This window comes from Cupressus sempervirens, chromosome 4, assembly GCF_028749045.1.
Source record: "Cupressus sempervirens isolate cs-2001-9-10 chromosome 4, ASM2874904v1, whole genome shotgun sequence".
NCBI classification, from domain to species: Eukaryota; Viridiplantae; Streptophyta; class Pinopsida; order Cupressales; family Cupressaceae; genus Cupressus; species Cupressus sempervirens.
Window position 1 is genome coordinate 357538735 of NC_143121.1, and position 21248 is coordinate 357559982.

Below are 21248 nucleotides of genomic sequence, written 5' to 3' on the forward strand. Positions count from 1 at the left end.
CTCATTTATGTCACAATCCTGCAAAACAAACTGAGAATGCAAAATTACGCATATATGCCTAAAAACATCAAAATGGTTAGAAAATTCAATATGTATCCTACAACAACAAGTTGTGCATGTGTGATTTATCTTCACATAAAAAGGTTTACCCATCTCAAAAAATCTTTGACTTATTCAAATTTGAGGATACATACCAATAAATTTTGCAAAAAATTGTGTCTGAGTTGTGTCCAAAAAATGTTTCGCATGTGGCTCGCGATTTTGGCTACCAATCCTCCTTCTTACAACATCTCTTTGATTAGGGGAAACACGTGTGTTATTTTTCCAAAAATTTTTGATCAATGATTTCAAGGCTTCACTAATTTCTTTATCCTTTCACGGTAGTCTACTGCTAAATGTCCATAACTCATTTTTTGTTGGATCTTCCAATCTCTCATGCCTTAGCATGGCTCTCCTTAGAGTACCTCTACCAATTTTTAATGTTTTACTTGTCTTTCTCATGAGTCGAGCTTTATTCATTTGGCTACTTACTATTGTCGATGTAAGTACTCGTCTTGCGATATTACTATCTTTGGTGCGTGATTTAGAACCCACTTTGTCATAAGCATTCATTAGATTCTTTACAATGTTTTTTTCATTTGAATCATCCATCGTTCTTAGCCCAAGAATCTTCATGATAGGCCTAAATTTTAAATTCCTCATCATTTCAACAAATAATTGGCATTGACCTGTAATATCTAATTCATCAAAAAATAATCTCCACATACGATTAACTTTTCTTTGACAAGTACGCTTGCTAATCTTGTCAGGCATTGATTTCAAAATGTTACTATCAATATCAATCAAATATTTTGGTCTTCTAAAATGAATTCTAGAAGGTGTTATAATCTCTTCAATTATCTCAACATTTTGAACATCAACATAAGGTTGAGTGTCTTGCGTACCTTGAACCGAAGATGATGTGCCTTGGCAATAAGATGCAAAAGATGGAATATCACCTACTTGATGTGTTGATGTTGTGCCTTCAACATGACATGATGGAGTGTGTATATCGTCGGATCTACAAATCGATGTCTCTTCAACATGAGAGGATGATATGACTTCAACATTGGAAGATGGTGTAGTAGACGATATGACTCCAACATTATAAGATGGTGTAGCTTCACAATTCAATTGTCTTCTTGAGCGTAACAGTCTCTTTCGTTCTCTTTGTCTTTCCAATTCTTCCTCTTTGTTTCTTGGTACCGGTGGTTCTTGATCCTCTTCGAAAGTCAATTCTTCATTATTGCTTTGCAATTTTCTTTGCTCACGTAGTAATTTCATTTTATCTCTTTTAATTTCCAAATCTCTCTCCCTATCTTCATTTGTTTGATTTTTTGGTTTCTTCCTTGGCATGATGATGATTTCTACATGTCAAATTATTCAAACATTTGAATTACTTAAAATGTGTAAATTACAAATTATTCAAATACATATAAAAATTATAATTATTTGAATGAATACACAATATATATATAAAATGACTTGTCAAATTTCTAACCATTTCAAAATAACATTTCATTGAAACATACAAATTTCAATGAATTCACTATATATTAAACAACATGTCAAATTATAATCAAATTTGTATCTATATATCAACAAACAATATTTAAAATAGATTGCACTAACCTTTTCTATACAAGGAATATTCAGAAAGTCTTCAAATCTTGTATCCAATGGTTGAATTTGGTGTTTGCTAGCTTCCAAAAGTGTTTGCCACCTTGAAATAGTGCTTGTTAGCTTGAAATAGTGTTTGCCACCTTGAAAGAGTGTTTGTTGTGTTGAAACCCGCAATTTTTGTCGGGATAACAGAGTGCAAAACAAAATAAAAGCAGAGAATGAATGAAACGGGCCCCAAAGTTGCTTTTTGACCATTTTAAGGTGATTTCACATAGTGCGTACGCGCTATATGTGAGAACACATCACTCTCCACCCTCCCTACTCTCTCTCTCCCTACTCTCTCTCTCTTCCTACTCTCTCTCCCCTCTCCCATCCCCTACACTCTCTCTCTCTCCCCTCTCCCATCCTTTACTCTCTCTCGCTCTCCCTCTCCCACCGCCTACTCTCTCTATCTCTCTCACCCTCTCTCCTCTCCCATCCCCTACTCTTTAGATCTCTCACACACACTCCCATCCTCCCTCTCCCACTTCTTACTCTCTCTCTCTCTCTCTCTCGCCCATCTCCCTACTCTCTCTCACACTCTCACATATGCTACTCTCTCTCTCCCATCCCCTAAACTCTCTCTTTTATAGATACACACTCCCATCCCCCTCTCTCTCCTCTCTCATCCCCTACTCTCTACTCTCTCTCTCCCATCCCCTACTCTCTCTCACACACTCTCTCCCATCCCCTACTCTCACTCTCTCTCTCTCTCCCATCCCATTATCTCTCTCTGCCACCTCCTACTCTCTCTCACACTCTCTCCCATCCCTTACTCTCTCTCTTACACACACTCCCATCTGCCCCTCTCTCCCATCCACTACTCTCTCTCTCTCTCTCTCTCTCTCTCTCTCTCTCCCCCCTCTCCCACCACCTACTATCTCTCTCTCTCTCCCTCTCTACTCTCTCTCTCCATCCCCTACTCTTACTCTCTCTCTCCAATCCCCAACTCTCTCTCACACTCTCTCCCATCCCCAACTCTCTCTCATCCTTTCACTCTGTCTCTCTCATCTCGTACTCTCTCTCTCTCTGCCACCTCCTACTCTCTCTCACACTCTTTCCCATCCTTTCACTCTGTCTCTCCCATCTCGTACTCTCTATTTGCCACCCCCTACTCTCTCTCACACTCTCACACTCTCTACCATCCCCTACTCTCTCTCTTTCATAGACACACACACACACACACACACACACACACTCCCATCCCCCCTCTCTCTTCTCTCCCATCCCCTACTCTCTAGATTTTTCACATGCACTCATATCCCCCTCTCTCTATCTCCCTCTCCCTACTCTCTCACACTCTCTCCCATCCCCTACTCTCTCTCTCACACTCTCTCCCATCCCCTACTCTCACTCTCTCTCTCTCCCCCATCCCATTCTCTCTCTCTGCCACCTCCTACTCTCTCTCACACTCTCTCCCATCCCCTACTTTCTCTTACACACACTCCCATCCGCCCCTCTCTTCCATCTACTACTCTCTCTCTCTCTTGGGCTACTCTCTCTCGCCCCTCTCCCATCCTCTAAACTCTCTCTTTTGCAGATACACACTCCCATCCCCCTCTATCTCTCCCCTCTCCCATCCCTTACTCTCTAGATTGCTCACACGCACTCCCATCCCTCTCTCTCCTCCTCTCCCACTCCCTCTCCCTCTCCCACCACCTGCTATCTCTCTCTCTCTCAATTTCTCTCTCCCCCTCTCTACTCTCTCTCTCTCTCCCATCCCCTACTCTTACTCTCTCTCTCTCTCCAATCCCCAACTCTCTCTCACACTCTCTCCCATCCCCTACTCTCTCTGACACTCTCTCTCATCCTTTCACTCTGTCTCTCTCATCTCGTACTCTCTCTCTCTCTGCCACCTCCTACTCTCTCTCACACTCTTTCCCATCCTTTCACTCTATCTCTCCCATCTCGTACCCTCTCTTTTCCACCCCCTACTCTCTCTCACACTCTCACACTCTCTCCTATCCCCTACTCTCTCTCTTTCATAGACAGACACACATACACACACTCACACTCCCATCCCCCCTCTCTCTTCTCTCCCATCCCCTACTCTCTAGATTTGTCACACGCACTCCCATTCCTCTCTCTCCTCCTCTCCCACTGCCTCTCCCAAGTCACCTACTATCTCTCTCTCAAGTTCTCTCTCTCCCTCTCTACTCTCTCTCTCCCATCCCCTACTCTTACTCTCTCTCTCTCTCCCATTCCCAACTCTCTCTCACACTCTCTCCCATTCTTTCACTCTATCTCTCCCATCCTTTCACTCTGTCTCTCCCATCCCGTAGTCTCTCTCTGCCACCCCCTACTCTCTCTCACACTCTCACACTCTCTCCCATCCCCTACTCTCTCTCTTTCACAGACACACAGACTCTTATCCCCCCACTCTCTTCTCTCCCATCCCCCCTATCTCTCTCCCTCTCCCTCTCCTACCGCCTACTAGATCTCTCTCTCTCAAGTTCTCTCTCTCCCTCTCTACTCTCTCTCTCTCCCATCCCATCCCTTACTCTCACTCTCTCTCTCTCCCATCCCCTACTCTCTCTCACACTCCCATCCCCTAATCTCACTCTCTCTCTCCCATCCCGTACAAGCTCTCTCCGCCACCACCTACTCTCTCTCACACTCTCACACTCTCTCCCATCCCCTACTCTGTCTCTCTTACACACATTCCCATTCCCCCCCTCTCTCTCTCCCTCTCCCACTCCCTCTCCCACTGTCTACTTTCTCTCGCCCATCCCCTACTCTCTCTCTTTCATAGACACACACTCCCATCCCCCCCTCTCTCTCTCCTCTCCCATCCCCTACTCTCTAGATTTGTCACAGACACTCCCATCCCCCCTCTCTCTCCCTCTCCCACTCCCTCTTGCACCACCTACTATCTCTCTCTCTCTCTCAAGTACTCTCTTTCCCTCTTTACTTTCTCTCTCCCATCCCCTACTCTCACTCTCTCTTCCATTCCCTACTCTCTCTCACACTCTCTCCCATCCCCTACTCTCTCTCTCTCTCTCTCTCTCTCTCTCTCTCACACACACACACACACACACACACACACACACACACACACACACATCCTGTACAAGCTCTCCCTACCACCCTCTACTCTCTCTCAAACTCTCACACTCTCTCCCATCCCCTACTCTATCTCTCTTATACACATTCCCATTCCCCCCCTCTCTCTCTCTCACACACTCCCTCTCCCATTGCTTACTCTCTCCCATCCCCAACTCTATCTCTCTTACACATTTCCATTCCCCCTCTCTCTCCCTCCCACTCCCTCTCGCATCGCCTACTATCTCTCTCTCTCTCACTCTCTCCCTCTCTCTCCCATCCCCTACTCTCACTCTCTCTCTTTGCCACCCCTACTCTCTCTCACACTCTCACACTCTCCCACATCCCCTACTTTCTCTCTTACACACACTTCCATCCCCCCTCTCTCTCCCTCTCCCACTCCCTCTGCCATTGCCTAATATCTTTCTCTTACATCCACCCTCTCTCTCCCTCTCCCACTCCCTCTGCCATTGCCTACTCTCTTTCTATCCCATCCCCTACTCTCTCTATCTCTCTCTCCCCTCTCTCATTCCCTACTCTCTCTCTCTCTTTCACACACACCCATCCCCCCTCTCTCCTCTCCCATCCTCTACTTTTTCTCCCACTCGCTCTCCCTCTCCCACTGCCTACTCTCACTCTCTCTCACTCTCACGCTCTCTCTCTCTCTCACTCTCACTCTCTCCCTCTCTACTCTCTCTCTGCTACCTCCTACCCTCTCTCACATTTTCACACTCTCTCTCTTTCTCTCTTACACACATTTCCATCCCCCCTCTCTCTCTCCCTCTCCCACTCCCTCTCCCATCACCTACTCTCTCTTCCATCCCCTACTCTCTCTCAAGCTACTCTATCTTCCCCCTCTCCCATTCCCTACTCTCTCTCTTTCACACACATGCACTCCCATCCTCCTCTCTCTTGCTCTTCCTCTCCCACTCTATCTCCCACCACCTACTCTCTCTCTCCCCCATCCCCTACTCTCAATCTCTCTCTCCCAACTTGTACTCTCTCTCACACTTCCTCTCTCTCCCATCCCCTACTTTCAATCTCTCTCCCCCATCCCGTACTCTCTCTTTGCCACCTCTACTCTCTCTCTCTCTCTCACTTCCTCTCTCTTGCATCTTGTACTCTCTTTGCCACCCCTACTCTCTCACATTTCCTCTATCTCCCATCCTATACTCTCTCTTCCACCCCTACTCTTTCTCACTTCCTCTCTCCCCTCTCCCATCCCCTACTTTCTCTCTATCTCTCTCACACACACAAATAGCCATTCCCTCGCCCCACCCCCCCTAGCTCTCTCTTGGTTTTGGTTTGCAATTTAGGTCTCAATAGTGCGTGCACACTATAGCGCATGTGCACTACCTCGAATTCAATAGCATTTTAATAGCGTGTGCGTGCTATAGGGCGCACGCGCTATTCAAAGCTTTGCATTAAAACCAAGCCTAAGGCTTGGTTTTGCCTTGGAGATCCAACCCAAAGGTTTGGAGTTTATAAACAGGTCTAAGACATGTTTTCCAGCAAACATACAAAAAATGATTGATTTTTCTTGTGTGCTCCCCTTCAAGATTCCTCATGGTTGGGTATCGATAAGATCAGGTTACATAACATTATAGGTCTCTGTGTTAGCTATCTAACCATATAATTTATTTTTAATTTGAACTATTTTAAGTTTTTCATCTATAATTTCTTTTGAATGTATGTTCATTTTTTGTCAAAAACCACCATGTACTAATTGGGCTGTAGATTTTAGCTCATTCATCGAATTTTGTAACAACTTAGTTTTTTAGAAACTAGACTCCATTCTACACACTTTGAAAAAAAGAAGTTTTGATTTTAGATTAGTTTTCAATCATTTCTAGGGGAAGCACACAGATATTTCACGTTTTTGGGATGGGTCTAATTAAAAAAATCATTTAAAAAAAAATACACATTATAAAATTACCCGAAAAATCTGGGATAAACTACATAGTGTTAGGTAACTTTTGACTGGAGCGATTAAAGAATTTCAAAAAAAAAGTTAAAATTTTAGGGGGGCCACACTTTGTACTATGTTATTTTTTTTGGAATAAATAGTACCACTTTCTGTGGCCCTCTTTTTTGAGGACCTAAAACTAAACCATTTTGAAAAAAAATTAGTAGTTTAGAAACTAGATTCAAAGGACTACGACTTTTTTTTTGTCATATCTTAAAATTTTGAGTGTAACTATCTTCAAATTCTTGTTGAAGTCCAGAATTTGCTGATTTCAGGAAAAAGGTGTCCACTTATACCCCCCTTTTGGCACCACAACTTGGTGCACTTACCCAACTGACTAGTAATAGTATTAAACTCATTTAAATGATCTGCAATAGATCCACCTTCTACCATTTTCATATTAAATAAAAGCTTCATGAGAAATACCTTGTTTAAAGCAGAGGGCTTTTCATACAGTGTCACTAGGGTTTTCATCAACTCTTCTATCGTCTTCACTTTTGTAATATTAAATGCCACCAATGGTGCCAAGCATAACTGAATGCTTTCGAGTGCCTTTCTATCCAAAAGATCCCATTCAGCATCTGACATAGATCCCTGATTCTTGGCTTTGCCTTCCAACGGCTTCCATAAATCCTTTTGATACAGATAGTCTTCCATTTGCATCTTCCATAACTGGAAGTTCTGCCCATTAAACCTATCAACCCTCAGCTTACCCTCATCTGCCATTGCTCCCACTCAACCATGAGACTCCCACTCAACTATGAAACTTTCCTGCAGAGGATAACTGAAAAAAAACTAGGCTTTGATACCACTTGTTAGGATAAACCATGAACATAAATAAAAACTACATGCAAATATAACCAATAACAGAAAAATAATAGATCACACGAAAATGAACACAAGGCACCAAGATTTAATGTGGTTCACCCAATCCCTGGGCTACGTCCACCAAACAGCAAGTTTGATCTTATTACAATCCAATGATTACAACTTGATTACAGTCTGTAATCCCTTATAGCTCAATATCGCCGCAAGAAGCAATTTCACATCACAACATCATGAAAATACCCAACCCTAAACCCTTTTATACAAGTATTAAACCGCTTTAGGGTTATAACATGTCAGCCATAAATTAGCCATAACTTTAGTGGCGAATCTATGAATAGTTACCAAAAAAAAAATTAGGCCGATGCCCCAAACCCCACAAAATTATGGAGTATATACAGTACTTTCCTGATCAGTCACCACAATCTAACAATTCCTGCTTTACCTTTTTGTCTATAGAGATTCTACTCATTCAGTTGAATTAATTGATTCATGTCTGCTTGGGATTTCATCATTCTTTCATTGATTTGCTTTTCAGTGTTTAGGTCATTTTTCAATCTTCCACTGATTTTATTTTTCAGATCTTAGCTCATTTCTTATTCTTTCATTGGTTTGTCTTTCCAAATTTAGATCATTTCTTAATCTTTCATTGATTTCTTTCGTTCATAATTTCCTCATTTGTATTGGAGATTTGATTCATAAGATCTGCATACTGAAAGGATTGGTTCTGGATTTCATTGTTTCTTCCATCCATTTCTTCTTTCATCTTGTTTCTTTGTTCCAAGATTTCACATAGCCTTACTAACTGAATTTCTTGTACTCTTTTGAGCTTTCTTACTTCTTCTTGCAAAGCACCATTCTTCTCTAGGAGTTCTTTGATTACATCATTTGCTTCATCTGAACTACTTGAAGGAAAAAAATCTTCAATGTATTGATGATCATTCATTTGATTTGCAAGTTCCTTCCTTCTTTTTAGGGATTGAGAAAGTTGCTCCTTAGCTTTCTTGAGTTGTGCAATGGCCATTTCTAGATCCAAATTTTCATTGTCAATTGCCTTATGAAGTCTGAATATCTCCATATTCTTGATCTTTGCTCAAGCTATTAAACTTTTTCTTGAGAACCACAAAGCTCTGATATCAATTGTTGGAAATATTCAAGACTATGCTAGGTTACTGAGAGGGGAGGGGTGAATCAGTAACCTCTAAAACTTTATCAAATTCAATACTTTATAATAATATACCAATTATCATTTATTGATCTAATTGCATGCATGAGAAACTGAAAACATAAAACATTCATAACACTTGAACATAATAATTTGGTGACCTAAAAACCTTCCAAATAGAAAGTAAAATTGGGGTGGGGATGATACTCACAAAAATTCAATACTACATCATAAAGTTGGCCTATTAAGGCTTACAATGATCACTTCTGATGATCTGCCCTATTAGGAGAAATTAGGACTGCTAGGTCCACCTTGTTGAAGGATCTACAAACACACAATGAAGTGTGCACTTGGTAAAAAAAATTTAAGAAAGACTGTTAAGTCTACCTTGTTAAAATATTTAGACTAATTCACCTATTAGAATGAAATAGTTGATCTCTAACTTACAATTGATTTGCTAATAGAGATTCTTTGAAGTACTGATCACCTTTTGTGATGGATATGTCTCTGTTGCTCCTTTTCTAACATGGCCTTCAATACATACTTTATCTACTACTTGATGATATTCGCATTCTTACATGTTCATTATCTTGCATTCTACATTGGATATGATACAATACATTACATATACATGTTAGGATAAACCACGGACAGAAATAAAAAACTACATGCAAATATAACCAATAACAAAAAATAATAGAACACACAAAAATGAACACAAGGCACCAAGATTTAACGTGGTTCACCCAATCCCTGGGCTACGTCCACCAAACAACAAGTCTGATCTTATTACAATCCAGTGATTACAACCTGATTAGAATTCGTAATCCCTTACAGCTCAATACCGCCGCAAGAACCAATTTCGTATCACCACATTATAAAAAATACCCAACCCTAAGCCCTTTTATACAAGTATTAAACCATTTTAGGGTTATAACATGTCAGCTACTACCCAAAAAAAAAAAAAAATTTGGGGCGATGCCCTAAACCCCACTATTTATGAAGTATGTATAGTACTTTCCTGATCAGTCACCACAATCTAACAATACATACCAATCCAATTTAAAAAATTACAAAGTTGGCCAATATACAAGTTAACACCAATATTACAAAGTCGGCCCATATGAAGACACTCAGGTTCTGAAGACTGACTTGGTGAAGTTTTGGTACTCGACGTCCACTGTCATTACTCGACATTGTCATGCACTTGGTACAAGTAGAAGCTCGGTCCATACTAATCATCTCAAAGTAGTCTTGAACTTGGTCTGCACTGGTGACTCGATAAATACTGTGTTACTTGTTAGAAACTGAATCACTCGGTAAACACTAATCATCATACAACTCGATTAACACTAGCTTTATATTCCATGAACTATAAACTCGGTAGAAACTACAAAGCTCAGTAACCACTAAACTGCTCAGGTTGAACTGCTAGACTTCACACTACCTAATTCTACTCGGTTTGAACTGTTTCACTTCACACTAACTAAATTCCCTTAGTAACTGCTGGAATGCTCAGTAGAAACTGGAATTAGTCCAAGAGACTCAGTAGCAACTGTAGAGCTTGGTGGCTACTGAATTACATAGCAAACACTATAGATTTTTTAATGAGATTGGTAGCCATACAAAATCTAAATAAGTGTTGTCACTAATAACAAACTTGACTAATATGTCAACACTTAATAACACCAAATATGTTAACAAGGGAAACCCTTGATTGAAGGGAAAACCCCAGTGGGAATGATGCCCACAAGATGATGTACTAATATAAAAGTTCCTTGTGAAAGGATAGACCCTATTAGGATTCAATGAGATATAATTAGTACATATGAGTCCCTTTTAGGAGATTCCAATCCTATAAGGAGTTGTACCAACCCTATTAGGAGTTGATAAGAAGCCGGTTAGACCTAGTGCCCAAACAACTTCAATACTATCCTCACACAATAATACAAAGAAATGTATATCAATAGTGAATTATACAACAAGAATCTTATATTTTCCAAATATAGTTCCTTTGATGTTCTAGCAATACTAGCATACTCAACCTATGTTCTATTCCTCACAAATTTTGTATATCCAGTTCACACTTTACCAATCCATTCACATGACTGCGTATGATATCTTTTTCCAATCAAAACATTCTTTCTTTTATACCAAGATCCAATAATTATTTTTTCTCACCCTTAGGGATTTCTCATTTACATTATTAACAAAGAGAAACTTTAAGATATTACATTTACACATTACAACTCAATTTTACACTTCCCAAACTATAATAACCAAACAATCAGCTAAACTAGGAATACATGTTGAAAAATTAACATCACTTCTCATAGAGAGAACATTTGACTTTTCCCACTTGACTAGACAATCTTTAACACGCCTTCAATATATTTGCAAGCTCACTCAACAATATTCCATCTCTATTAGGAGATAAAATTAAATTACCAGTAATTGCTCTCTATAAACACTACCTGGAATAGTCTTCTAAAAAACCTTCATAACTCCGTAGATATTTCATGTTTTTGTATGCTCACTAAACTATAGCATCTATGTGTGTGTATGAATATCTAGACAATGACGTAAAATCCAACACATAATCCTTAAACCATGTGAATCCAATCTCTCACTACTACTCTGTCAATCTTCATAGAAAGATAACTAAGTTGTCATCAATGACAAACACAACCATGAATGCAACATACTAGTTCATGAACATATAAAAACTATTCTTCCAAACATTTGGCAATCTCCCCCATAGGTCTTCATCAACATACATGTTAACAATCTCCCCCTTGGCATTGATAGAGAAATAGATGAAAAAAATCTAAGTACCATGAATAGAAAATATATTTCTAGCTCATATGCCTTTACTCCCCCATTCATGTTGCCCATGAATATAAACATAAATCTTAGTTTTAGACAGGTTGTAAAGAGTTTTTCATGTAAAAATCACAACCATACAATAACTAGTATGCATGATGTTAATCTCCCCCATGCATCAACATCTCTCTTTCATATACACATCTTTCCCCCAAAGGATGTATCAAGTATAATTTTTTTCATATGCATATCTCTCCTCTAGCAACGTCAATGACAAAGGTATCATTATGTCAATTCTAGAAGTTCAATCAATTCCAAAATAATCTATTCAAGCTCTAGTGTCCAAAGACACTATTGAATACCAATACCAAGTGTCCTCAATGACTCATCCCAAATATACATACTCCCCCATAGGAGAAGCATCAAACATCTAGTCTACGCAAAGAAATAGTGATATGCTACCAACAAGACTAATGCAATCTCTGCATCAACTATTCTGAAGTATGTTGGGGCATAGCCCAATGCATACCTATCAAATACACAAATGTATCCTTAGCCAAAGGTTTTGTGAATATATATGATATCTTTTCTTTTGTGTTAACATATTCCAATCTGATCTCTTTCTTTGCAAATTTCTCTCTCAAAAAGTGATACTTAATAGATATATGCTTTGTCTTTGAATGTAATATTGGTTTCTTTGACATACTTACATTAATTCAATTATCACAATGTATGATAACAGGCTTAGTGAATCCTTTTCCAATGTCTTTCAACACCTTCTTCATCCAAATAATTTGATTACAATTGTTTGTTATTTCTACGTACTCTACTTCTACTGTACTCTATGAAATGTAATCATGTTTCTTTTTTATCCAAGAAATCAATCTTTCTCCCAAGAATAATTCATCACCACTACTTCTCTTTCTATAATGTACACTTCATGTCCAATCAACATTAGTATATGGACATAATGTGAGATGACGTGATATGTTCTACCATAAAGAATAGTCAGGTGTTTCTTTCGAATATTAGAAAATTCTTTTTATTGTTGCATAATGTGTCTCTTTAGGATTTATCTGAAACCTTTCCATAATTCCAACTATGTTATCTATATTAGGTCTTTTACGAGTTAAATACTACAATCCACCATTCATAGATATGTACTCCTTATGTTCAACACTAGGGGATTAATCTTTGGTAGATAACATACATCTAGTTACCATATGTGTTCCAATGGATTTACAACTTTCCAATCCAAATCTTTTCATCAAATCTCTAAGATACTTCTTTTGTGATATAATGTTATCTTTACTTTGTATAATTTGCAATCCCAAGAAATATTTCATTTCTCTATTCATACTCATCTCAAATTCCTTCTTCGTTTCTTCTAAGAATGTATTGCTAGCTGCGTCATTACCTTAAAAAATGATATCATCAACAAATACTTCAAGAATCAATGAGGCATCATCATTATTTTTCAAATATAAGTTACTATTAGCATTACCTTTTACAAATCCCAAACTTGTCAAATATTTATCAAATCTTGCATACCATGCTCTAGGGGCTTGTTTTAGTCCATATAATGTCTTCTTTAATCTTCAAACCATATATTCTTCATTTATCAAAGGGAAACCATCAAGTTGTTCAATGTATATCTCCTCTTCAAATTTTCCATTTAGAAAAAATTGATTTGACATCCATTTGATAAACTGTAAAGTTCTTGTTAGTGCCTCTAGTCTAGCAACATGTGCAAAAGTCTCTTGAAAATCAATTCCTTCTTGTTGTGAATATCCTTTTCATACCAATCTTTCTTTGTTTCTTACAACTTCACCTTTTTCATTCATCTTGTTTCCAAATATCCATTTAGTTTCAATAACATTCTTATCTTTAAGTGTAGGAACCAATTCCCATGTCTTGTTCTTTTCAATCTGATCTAATTCCTCTTTCAAAGCTTTTATCCAATAATCATCTTTACAAGATTCAACATTCTTAGGTTCAACTTGAGAAATTAAATGTAGTTCTTCATGTACCTTATTCCTTTTCATAACTCATTTTTCCTTACTCCTAATGATTTATTCAGTAGGGTGGTTCTTTGCCACATTTCTATTAGGTGTCACTTGTTCAATTCTGATGGCTTCTCTAGGGTTCTCTTTGTTCTTCTCTTTTTAATTCAGTTTACAAATTAGTGTTAACTTCATAAAATAATTCTTGATCTATATTCTTCTTATTAGTTCTTCGATTAATTTCTTCACTATAATTATAATAATCAACAATAGTTGCTAAAGTTGTCTCTTCTATTACTTCCTCTTTCTCAAAAAATCCAAGTTCATCATCTTCATCATCATTTCCATCTAGGAAATTTACCATCTTAAAATCAAGTTCATCATCCTCATTAATAAAGAAGCAATCTTCTATAAACTTTTACTTATAAGGCTTTCTAGGATTTATCTTCTTCTCTCTTTTAGGACAACTAGATGAAAAGTGACCAAATTATTTACATGTCCAAAAAACAAATAAAATTCATACCTTCATCTTGCTTCTAATCTTCCTATTTCCAACTCTCATAATTAACTCTATCAGACTTCATATTTTCTCTTCTAAAATAAGTCATAGATCTCCTTAAGATGTTAAGTTTTTCCTTCAATGACCTAATGCTCTGATATTGATTGTTAGAAAGTAAAGTCCATCAAAATAAATGGTGGGGGGTGTGAATTGGTAATACTATTAAAAAACTCTCTTTCTTTATTTATTCTGAAACATGTAAACAATATATGCAACAACCATACAAACATGACCATACATAATAACACCATATATGTTAACTAGGGAAACCCTTGATCAAAGAGAAAATCTCAGTGAGAATGATGCCCACAAGATTATGTATTAATTTATAGAAGTTCCATATGAAAGGATAGACCCTATTAGGAGTCAATAAAATACAATCAATACATATGAGCCCCTATTAGGAGATTCCAACGATGTTACAAGTTGATAAGAAGTCAATCAGACTCACTACCCAAAAAACTTCACTACTATCCTCACAAAATAATACAACAAAAGATAGATCAATAGTGAATTGTACAACCAACAACTTATCTTTGCCAGATATAGTTCCTTTGATGTTCCAACAATACTAGCAGACTCAACTTGTATTCCATTCCTCACAAATTTGTATATCCAGTTCACACTTTACCACTCCATTCACATGACCGCATATGATATCTTTTTCTAATCAAAACATTCTTTCTTTTATCCGAAGTCCTAATAATTATTATGAGTCAACTTTAGGGATTTCTCATTTACATTATAAACAAATGACATATTTAAGATATTACAGTTACACGTCACAACTCAATTTTACACTTCCCAAAACATATTAAGCAAACATTTGGCTCAACTGGGAATACACATTGAATAGTTAACATAACTTCTCAGATGAACATCTAATTTTTTCCACTTAACTAGACAATCTTCAACATGCCTTCAATATCTTTTCTATCTTGCTCAACTAGATTCCATCTCCGTCAAGAGATAAAATCAAATTACAAGTAATTGCTCTTTATAAACACTGCCTAGAAACAATCTTTTACAAAACCTACTTAACTCCATACAGATTTCATATTCTTGTATATGCACTAAACTATATCATCTACACATGTATCTAAATGAACATACAATGATGCACACTCCAACTTGTAATCCCCGAACCATGTGAAGCCAATCTCTCACAGCTACTCTACAAGTCTCCATAGAAAGATAACTATGTTGTCATTAATGGCAAAGACAATCATGAATGCAACATACTAGCTCATGAATATATCAAAAATAGTCCTCCAAACATGTTGACTATCTCCCTCATAGGTCTTCATCAACATTCATGCTAATGTCAAGGACATGATATAAAATACAAGATATATGTATGGATGCTTTGACATGATTTTACAATAGGGTATTAAACATAGCCCTTGAGCCCTAAGGATTATAGTAATATATAAACAATGGTGTGATAACAAAAAGATTTAGTTTTAGTACAAACCACTCTTTTATTCTACTGAAGTTTGCAAACGGGTATGTAAAAGATATTTTACTTGAACAATGAAGCTATTGTAAGGGATGTTAAGTTATAGTATGTTTTCCTTAGGGTACACGTGTAAATATGTAATTGATGTAGTCAGAATTAGAAGAGAACATTCTTGAAAAGAACCATCTCAGTAGCCTTTGAGTATGATGATACTTTGTGCTAAACAAAACATTACTTTTTTACCTTCATTTTGCATGACTGATTTCCAGGTGAATGCACTAAACTATACATTCATAGATGTTTATTAAATGTTTGACAACATTGATATGAACAAGTTAAAGATGTGTAATTAAAGTTGTTTAATGGGCTAAGTATATACAAAAATAAGATAATAGACTAAACATAGCACCAACAACTTCTCTATTTTGTAGGTTCATTATATGTTTTACAAGGATTTTATTTAGAAATTAAAATATTTGAAAACTTTTTTTAAGAACAATAAAACTTTGCATTGTATTGTTTTGGTTAAATCATAAATCTTCATTTTAGTTTGAGTGGATCAAATCAATTTGTTTAGATAGAATATATTAGATTTATCAAGTTTCATGTGATAGTTTTGAATCTTAACATAAAATTTTGTTCTTAAATCTTAGTTTGAAATTGAAACTTGAAAATGTGAGATTGCAAAATTCTCATAAAAATTAAAAATTCTTGTAATTACATTGGCTCATTTAGTTTATTTAAAAAATACAAATATAATAATCCACTTTTAAGAAATAATAAAATATTTAATTAATCTCTTGTATTCATTTAGTTTCATTAAAATTACAATAATAAAAATATAAAGAAACCAAAGCTCTTCTTATTTTGGTGTGTAGCCTAATCAATCTCCAAGTGGGAGATTGTTGATATTGTGGCGACTACTCATGTAGTTGTTGGAGGTGAGGGGCGGTAGCCTTGAACCTTAGGTCGATGTGTAGCACCAAAAATTTTGTGCTTTTGTTCAAGAAATTTTTTTTGACAACATTGTAAAACCCTAAAATGGTAGATTCTAGAGGTTGCCCTAAAAATGTTGTTCTAAGCAACTGAGATGCATAATGCATTGTAATGTTGGTTTACGTTTTTGCTGGATAATAGAAAGATTGAAGGTTGTGTAGGTGGATATAGCGAGGGTTTTGTGGTGAACCATGTTAAATCTATGTGTTATCTATGTTCTTTTGTTTTCTTCTTCTATTTCTACATATATCTATTTATATTTATATTGTTCTAGATCTATCAAACCCTAACACTTCTTTCTTCTATGGGATGATAAAAAAAATTACAATAAAAAAAATTATCTCTTTGTGTGTATGAAATATTCTATAAGGAAAATGGATAGAAGCAATGCTAAGCTAAATGTAAGATAAATTATTTATTTGGTGTGCTTCAATCAAACAAAAGCCCAAACTTTGAAGACTAATTTAACAATAAAATGAATGAAGTATGACAAGGATATACACAATTAAAAATCTTCCAAGAATAACAACAATAAATAAATCATTATCAAACAAAAGCCCAAACTTTGAAGCTTAATTTAACAAGAAAATGAATGAAGTATGACAAGGATATACACAATTAAAAATCTTCCAAGAATAACAACAATAAATAAATCATTTTCACTTAGAAATTAGTCTTAAGATAAATACCATTGAATAAATAAAAAGATGCCAATCTTAACTTATTACGAGAATAGACTACCCAATTGTGTCAACTAAATATTAAAAACAACAAATAAACCATTAATCAACATCTTGTCCATTCCCATCAAGAAAAAATGATTGACCATAACAAGCTTTTGTGATGCTCTACTTCTACATGATGTAAACAAACCCCTCCAAATATTGCTTAACTCTTTCCATGGGAGGAATGATTTATCAATTGCCTTCTACAAATGATCCAACATGTGTATTCTTTAGATTCCAATTCATTGATATGTTGTTTGAATTAAATTCGATCATCATATGACTATTTAATCTATTATTGGCATACTTTTTCTTGCTGTCTACTATGGTTTCATCCTTTCAATTTTTTTTGAGAAGGAATATCCCCAAAATAATTAGAGGTTGTCTTAGCTTGTTGAATGACACAGGTACATTCCTTATTTCATGTTCAAGGACTAATACTTGTAGCATGTGTCGGGCAAGTTGAAAATCTTGTTACCCTCCACTACTAACAAGGTGGAAACAAAATACAAACTATTCTCAATAGCACAATCAACACTTATAATTCAATTTTGTTTTTTGCACAATCTTCTAATTGAGGTATTGCTCATTAGTATAAGTGTTACTAGTATTTGACCTCCATAGACATGTTGCCCTTGGCATAAACATGTTTTTAAGCACAAGCTAGAAAAAAAGATCTATTTGGCTTAACATAAACAACATGATCTAGAGAGATTGCAATATAGCTAATAAATGACTATAAAGAGAGAGATTGATGTAGTGCGTGCCCCTAGATCGCATTTTTGTTATCATTGTCAAATTCTTTTAGGTTGATTTTATGCTTTGATTAGCTTTAGAGATATTGGGTTTACAATACTATGATATTATTTCATGACTTTGATTACAAATATATCAGTTATAATTGCTTAGTTGATTTCATTCATGTGTTGTTAATGATATTTTGATGATCCTAGTTAGTAAATGTGGTTTCTTTTGTAACAATGTTAGCGTGATGTCTTTAATGATGATTAGGTTGTATTGATAGAGATGTATTATTGTATGTACGCATTTGATATTAGACTTGTGATTTCTACGATACTTACCACATACTTGCATGTGTATGGTGCACGTGTTATTTTATCTTTCTGTCTGACGTGTTTGATGTGGTTAAGGGAGGGAGTCGTAGTCACCTGCTAGTCGGGATCTACACGATGAACCACTCCCCGCCATTGTCTGTTTAGTTTAGATATATTATATACATGTACATGCTCGTCTTTTATGCAGGATGTAGGTACCGGGCATCGACTTCCCTGAATTGCTAGGATGAGCGTGCCCTATTACAAATACTCAAATGGTGAGAATGGGAAGATAATGATCAGGTCCAATCCTAGCCATAAGCCTATAATACTTGTCCTGCAAGGAGGACTCGTAACAGACTGTCTACCCTTTTTAAACCCGTGAGTATTTTGTGCGTATGTTGTTTTGTGAGTCTTTGATGAATTTCTATTAATTAAGTCTAATTAATAGATTAAATTAATAATTTAATTTAATGGAGAATTATTATGATATTATGAATATTTAATTATATTTAATTAATTGAGAAATTAATTAAATAAGAGAGAATTAAATATTGAAGATAAAAGTTTTAAGATTAAATTTAGAACGTGATAATATTTATTTAATTTAATAATAATATATTTAGAGTTCATTTTTAAATAAATGCTAAATTTATTGTTATTTAAGTTAATAAATATTTATCAAATTTAAACGTTCAAAAATAAATTAAGAAGTTAAAAGATATTAATTTATGGAAAAGATTTAAGTTCGCATGAATGAGTTTTAAATATAAGAGATTAATTTAAAAGATAAAATATGTGAACTTGATTAAGATATTTTATTAGTGCGCATGAGATTAAAGTTAATAAATTAACTTAAAATGAAGTAAAGTGGAAAGTTAAATAAAGTTTAAATTTAGAACGTGATTATATTTATTTAATTTAATAATAATATATTTAGAGTGCATTTTTAAATAAATGCTAAATATTATTGTTATTTAAGTTAATAAATATTTTATCAATTAAGTTTCTAAAAATGAAATTAAAAGTTAAAAGATATTAATTTATGGTAAAGATTATAGTTCACATGATTTATGCATGAGTTGAAAATAAAAGAAATTAATTGAAAAGATTAAACATGTGAAATTAATAAAGATATTTAATCGCATTAAGTGCGCATGAGATTTATAAGTTATAAATTGATTAAAATAGAAGTCAAGTGGCTAGTTAAATAAAGTAATTTAACAATTCACTTAAAGTGCATGAAGGGATAATAAAAGAATATTTTAATTTAAAAAGGAAATTAATTGTGCATGAATGAATTAATTAAATAAAATAATTATTATTTTAGAGTTATGGTGACAGAAACCCTAAGGGGTAATTAGATTCTATATTAGAGGTTTTTGGGGTCATTATTTGGGGGGAGAGTTTTTCGGACACAGGTTTTCAGGGCACTCACAGGTTTTCAGGGCACACACAGGTTTCAGGGAACACACTTTTGGAAAAAGAACAAAGAAATCTTTGGAAGTTTTGAAGGGTTTGGGGATTAGCAAGGGTTTCACCAGATTGTTAGCATCAGATCAAGGCAGGGTTTGTGAACCATTGTAGGAATACTTTCGGATCTCTGTCTTCTTCGTGCTTGTTGAAAATTGCTTTCTCAAATTTTATTGAATGAATCTACTACCTTTCTTCTAAATCTTTTGCTATTTGATTTCTTTTGGGAATCGAGATTGAAAAACTATTTAGATAACCTCGTTCTACAATTGAAAGGAATTAGTATTAAATCGAGAGCTGGGTTTTGGATTAAAATGGAATTAAGAAATTTAAATTTGGAAAGGGTTTGTTTTTGGAAATGAAAATCTGAGGATTGGAAATTCGAAGGGTTCGATTTATTTATTTTTCCTATTAAACTAAAATTTCAATCATTTATAAACAAAATATATATAGTATTTGCATTCTTTTTATGTGATCATGGGAAAGAGAGTTTTATTAATTGTATTAAATTTTATATAAATTGAAATTTATGAAACATAAATTATAAATATAAAAAAAAAAGAAAAAAAGAATAAAATAAAAAAAATTAATTTTGTTTTTATGGGGTTTGTTTCCCCCCCACCAGCGACGTACAGCCGTCGGCAGTCTTTGCTGACGCAGGTACTGCGCAGACGAGCTGCCGCAGGCCCTGCGTCAGCAGGCCTGCCGCACGGCAGCGAAGCCTCTATAAAGGCTTGCGCTTGCTTTTAGCAATGCACCCCTTTTTTTTAATGAAAGAATTTAAAAGTATTTAAAATCATTTTTGTTAAAAAGTTTTTTTATTAAGTTTTAAAAATTAAATCAAATTTATATTATTAATTATTAATAATATTATTAGTAATTTATATTATTAATTATTAATAATGTTATTAGTAATTTATATTATCAATTATTAATAATTTTATATTATCAACTATTAAAATTTGTTATTAAATTAATATTTATATATATTATTAATAATTGAAATATGGTTTAGTAAAAATTAATAATTGACTTAAATTTTGATTTAATTAAGAATTATTAATATTGAGAGTTATTTAACGGATGAGTAAACTTATTTATTGTTGTTAAGGGTCATGATTAGATTTGTTAAGTGTTACTTGTATAACTTGAAGAAATAAATGGGTACACTCAGACTATTCTTTTAGGAAAAGTGATCATAATTTTATATATTGAGTCGAATAAATGAATGGGTTAATGCATAGAATAAACCGAGAATCTCCTACACTTGAACGTTCATTGTAATGCAAATTAAAAACATTACTTTTGACCTTTTTTTTTAATGTCTTTTCAAATCAAACCCAACTATGAAATTGTACTATTTTCTATGTATTGTCTTTACTTGTGGATTTTGGAGTTGACCTAGTTTGACCAGTCTAGGATGTACACCAGAGGCTTTGTCAGATTTCTTGTATAC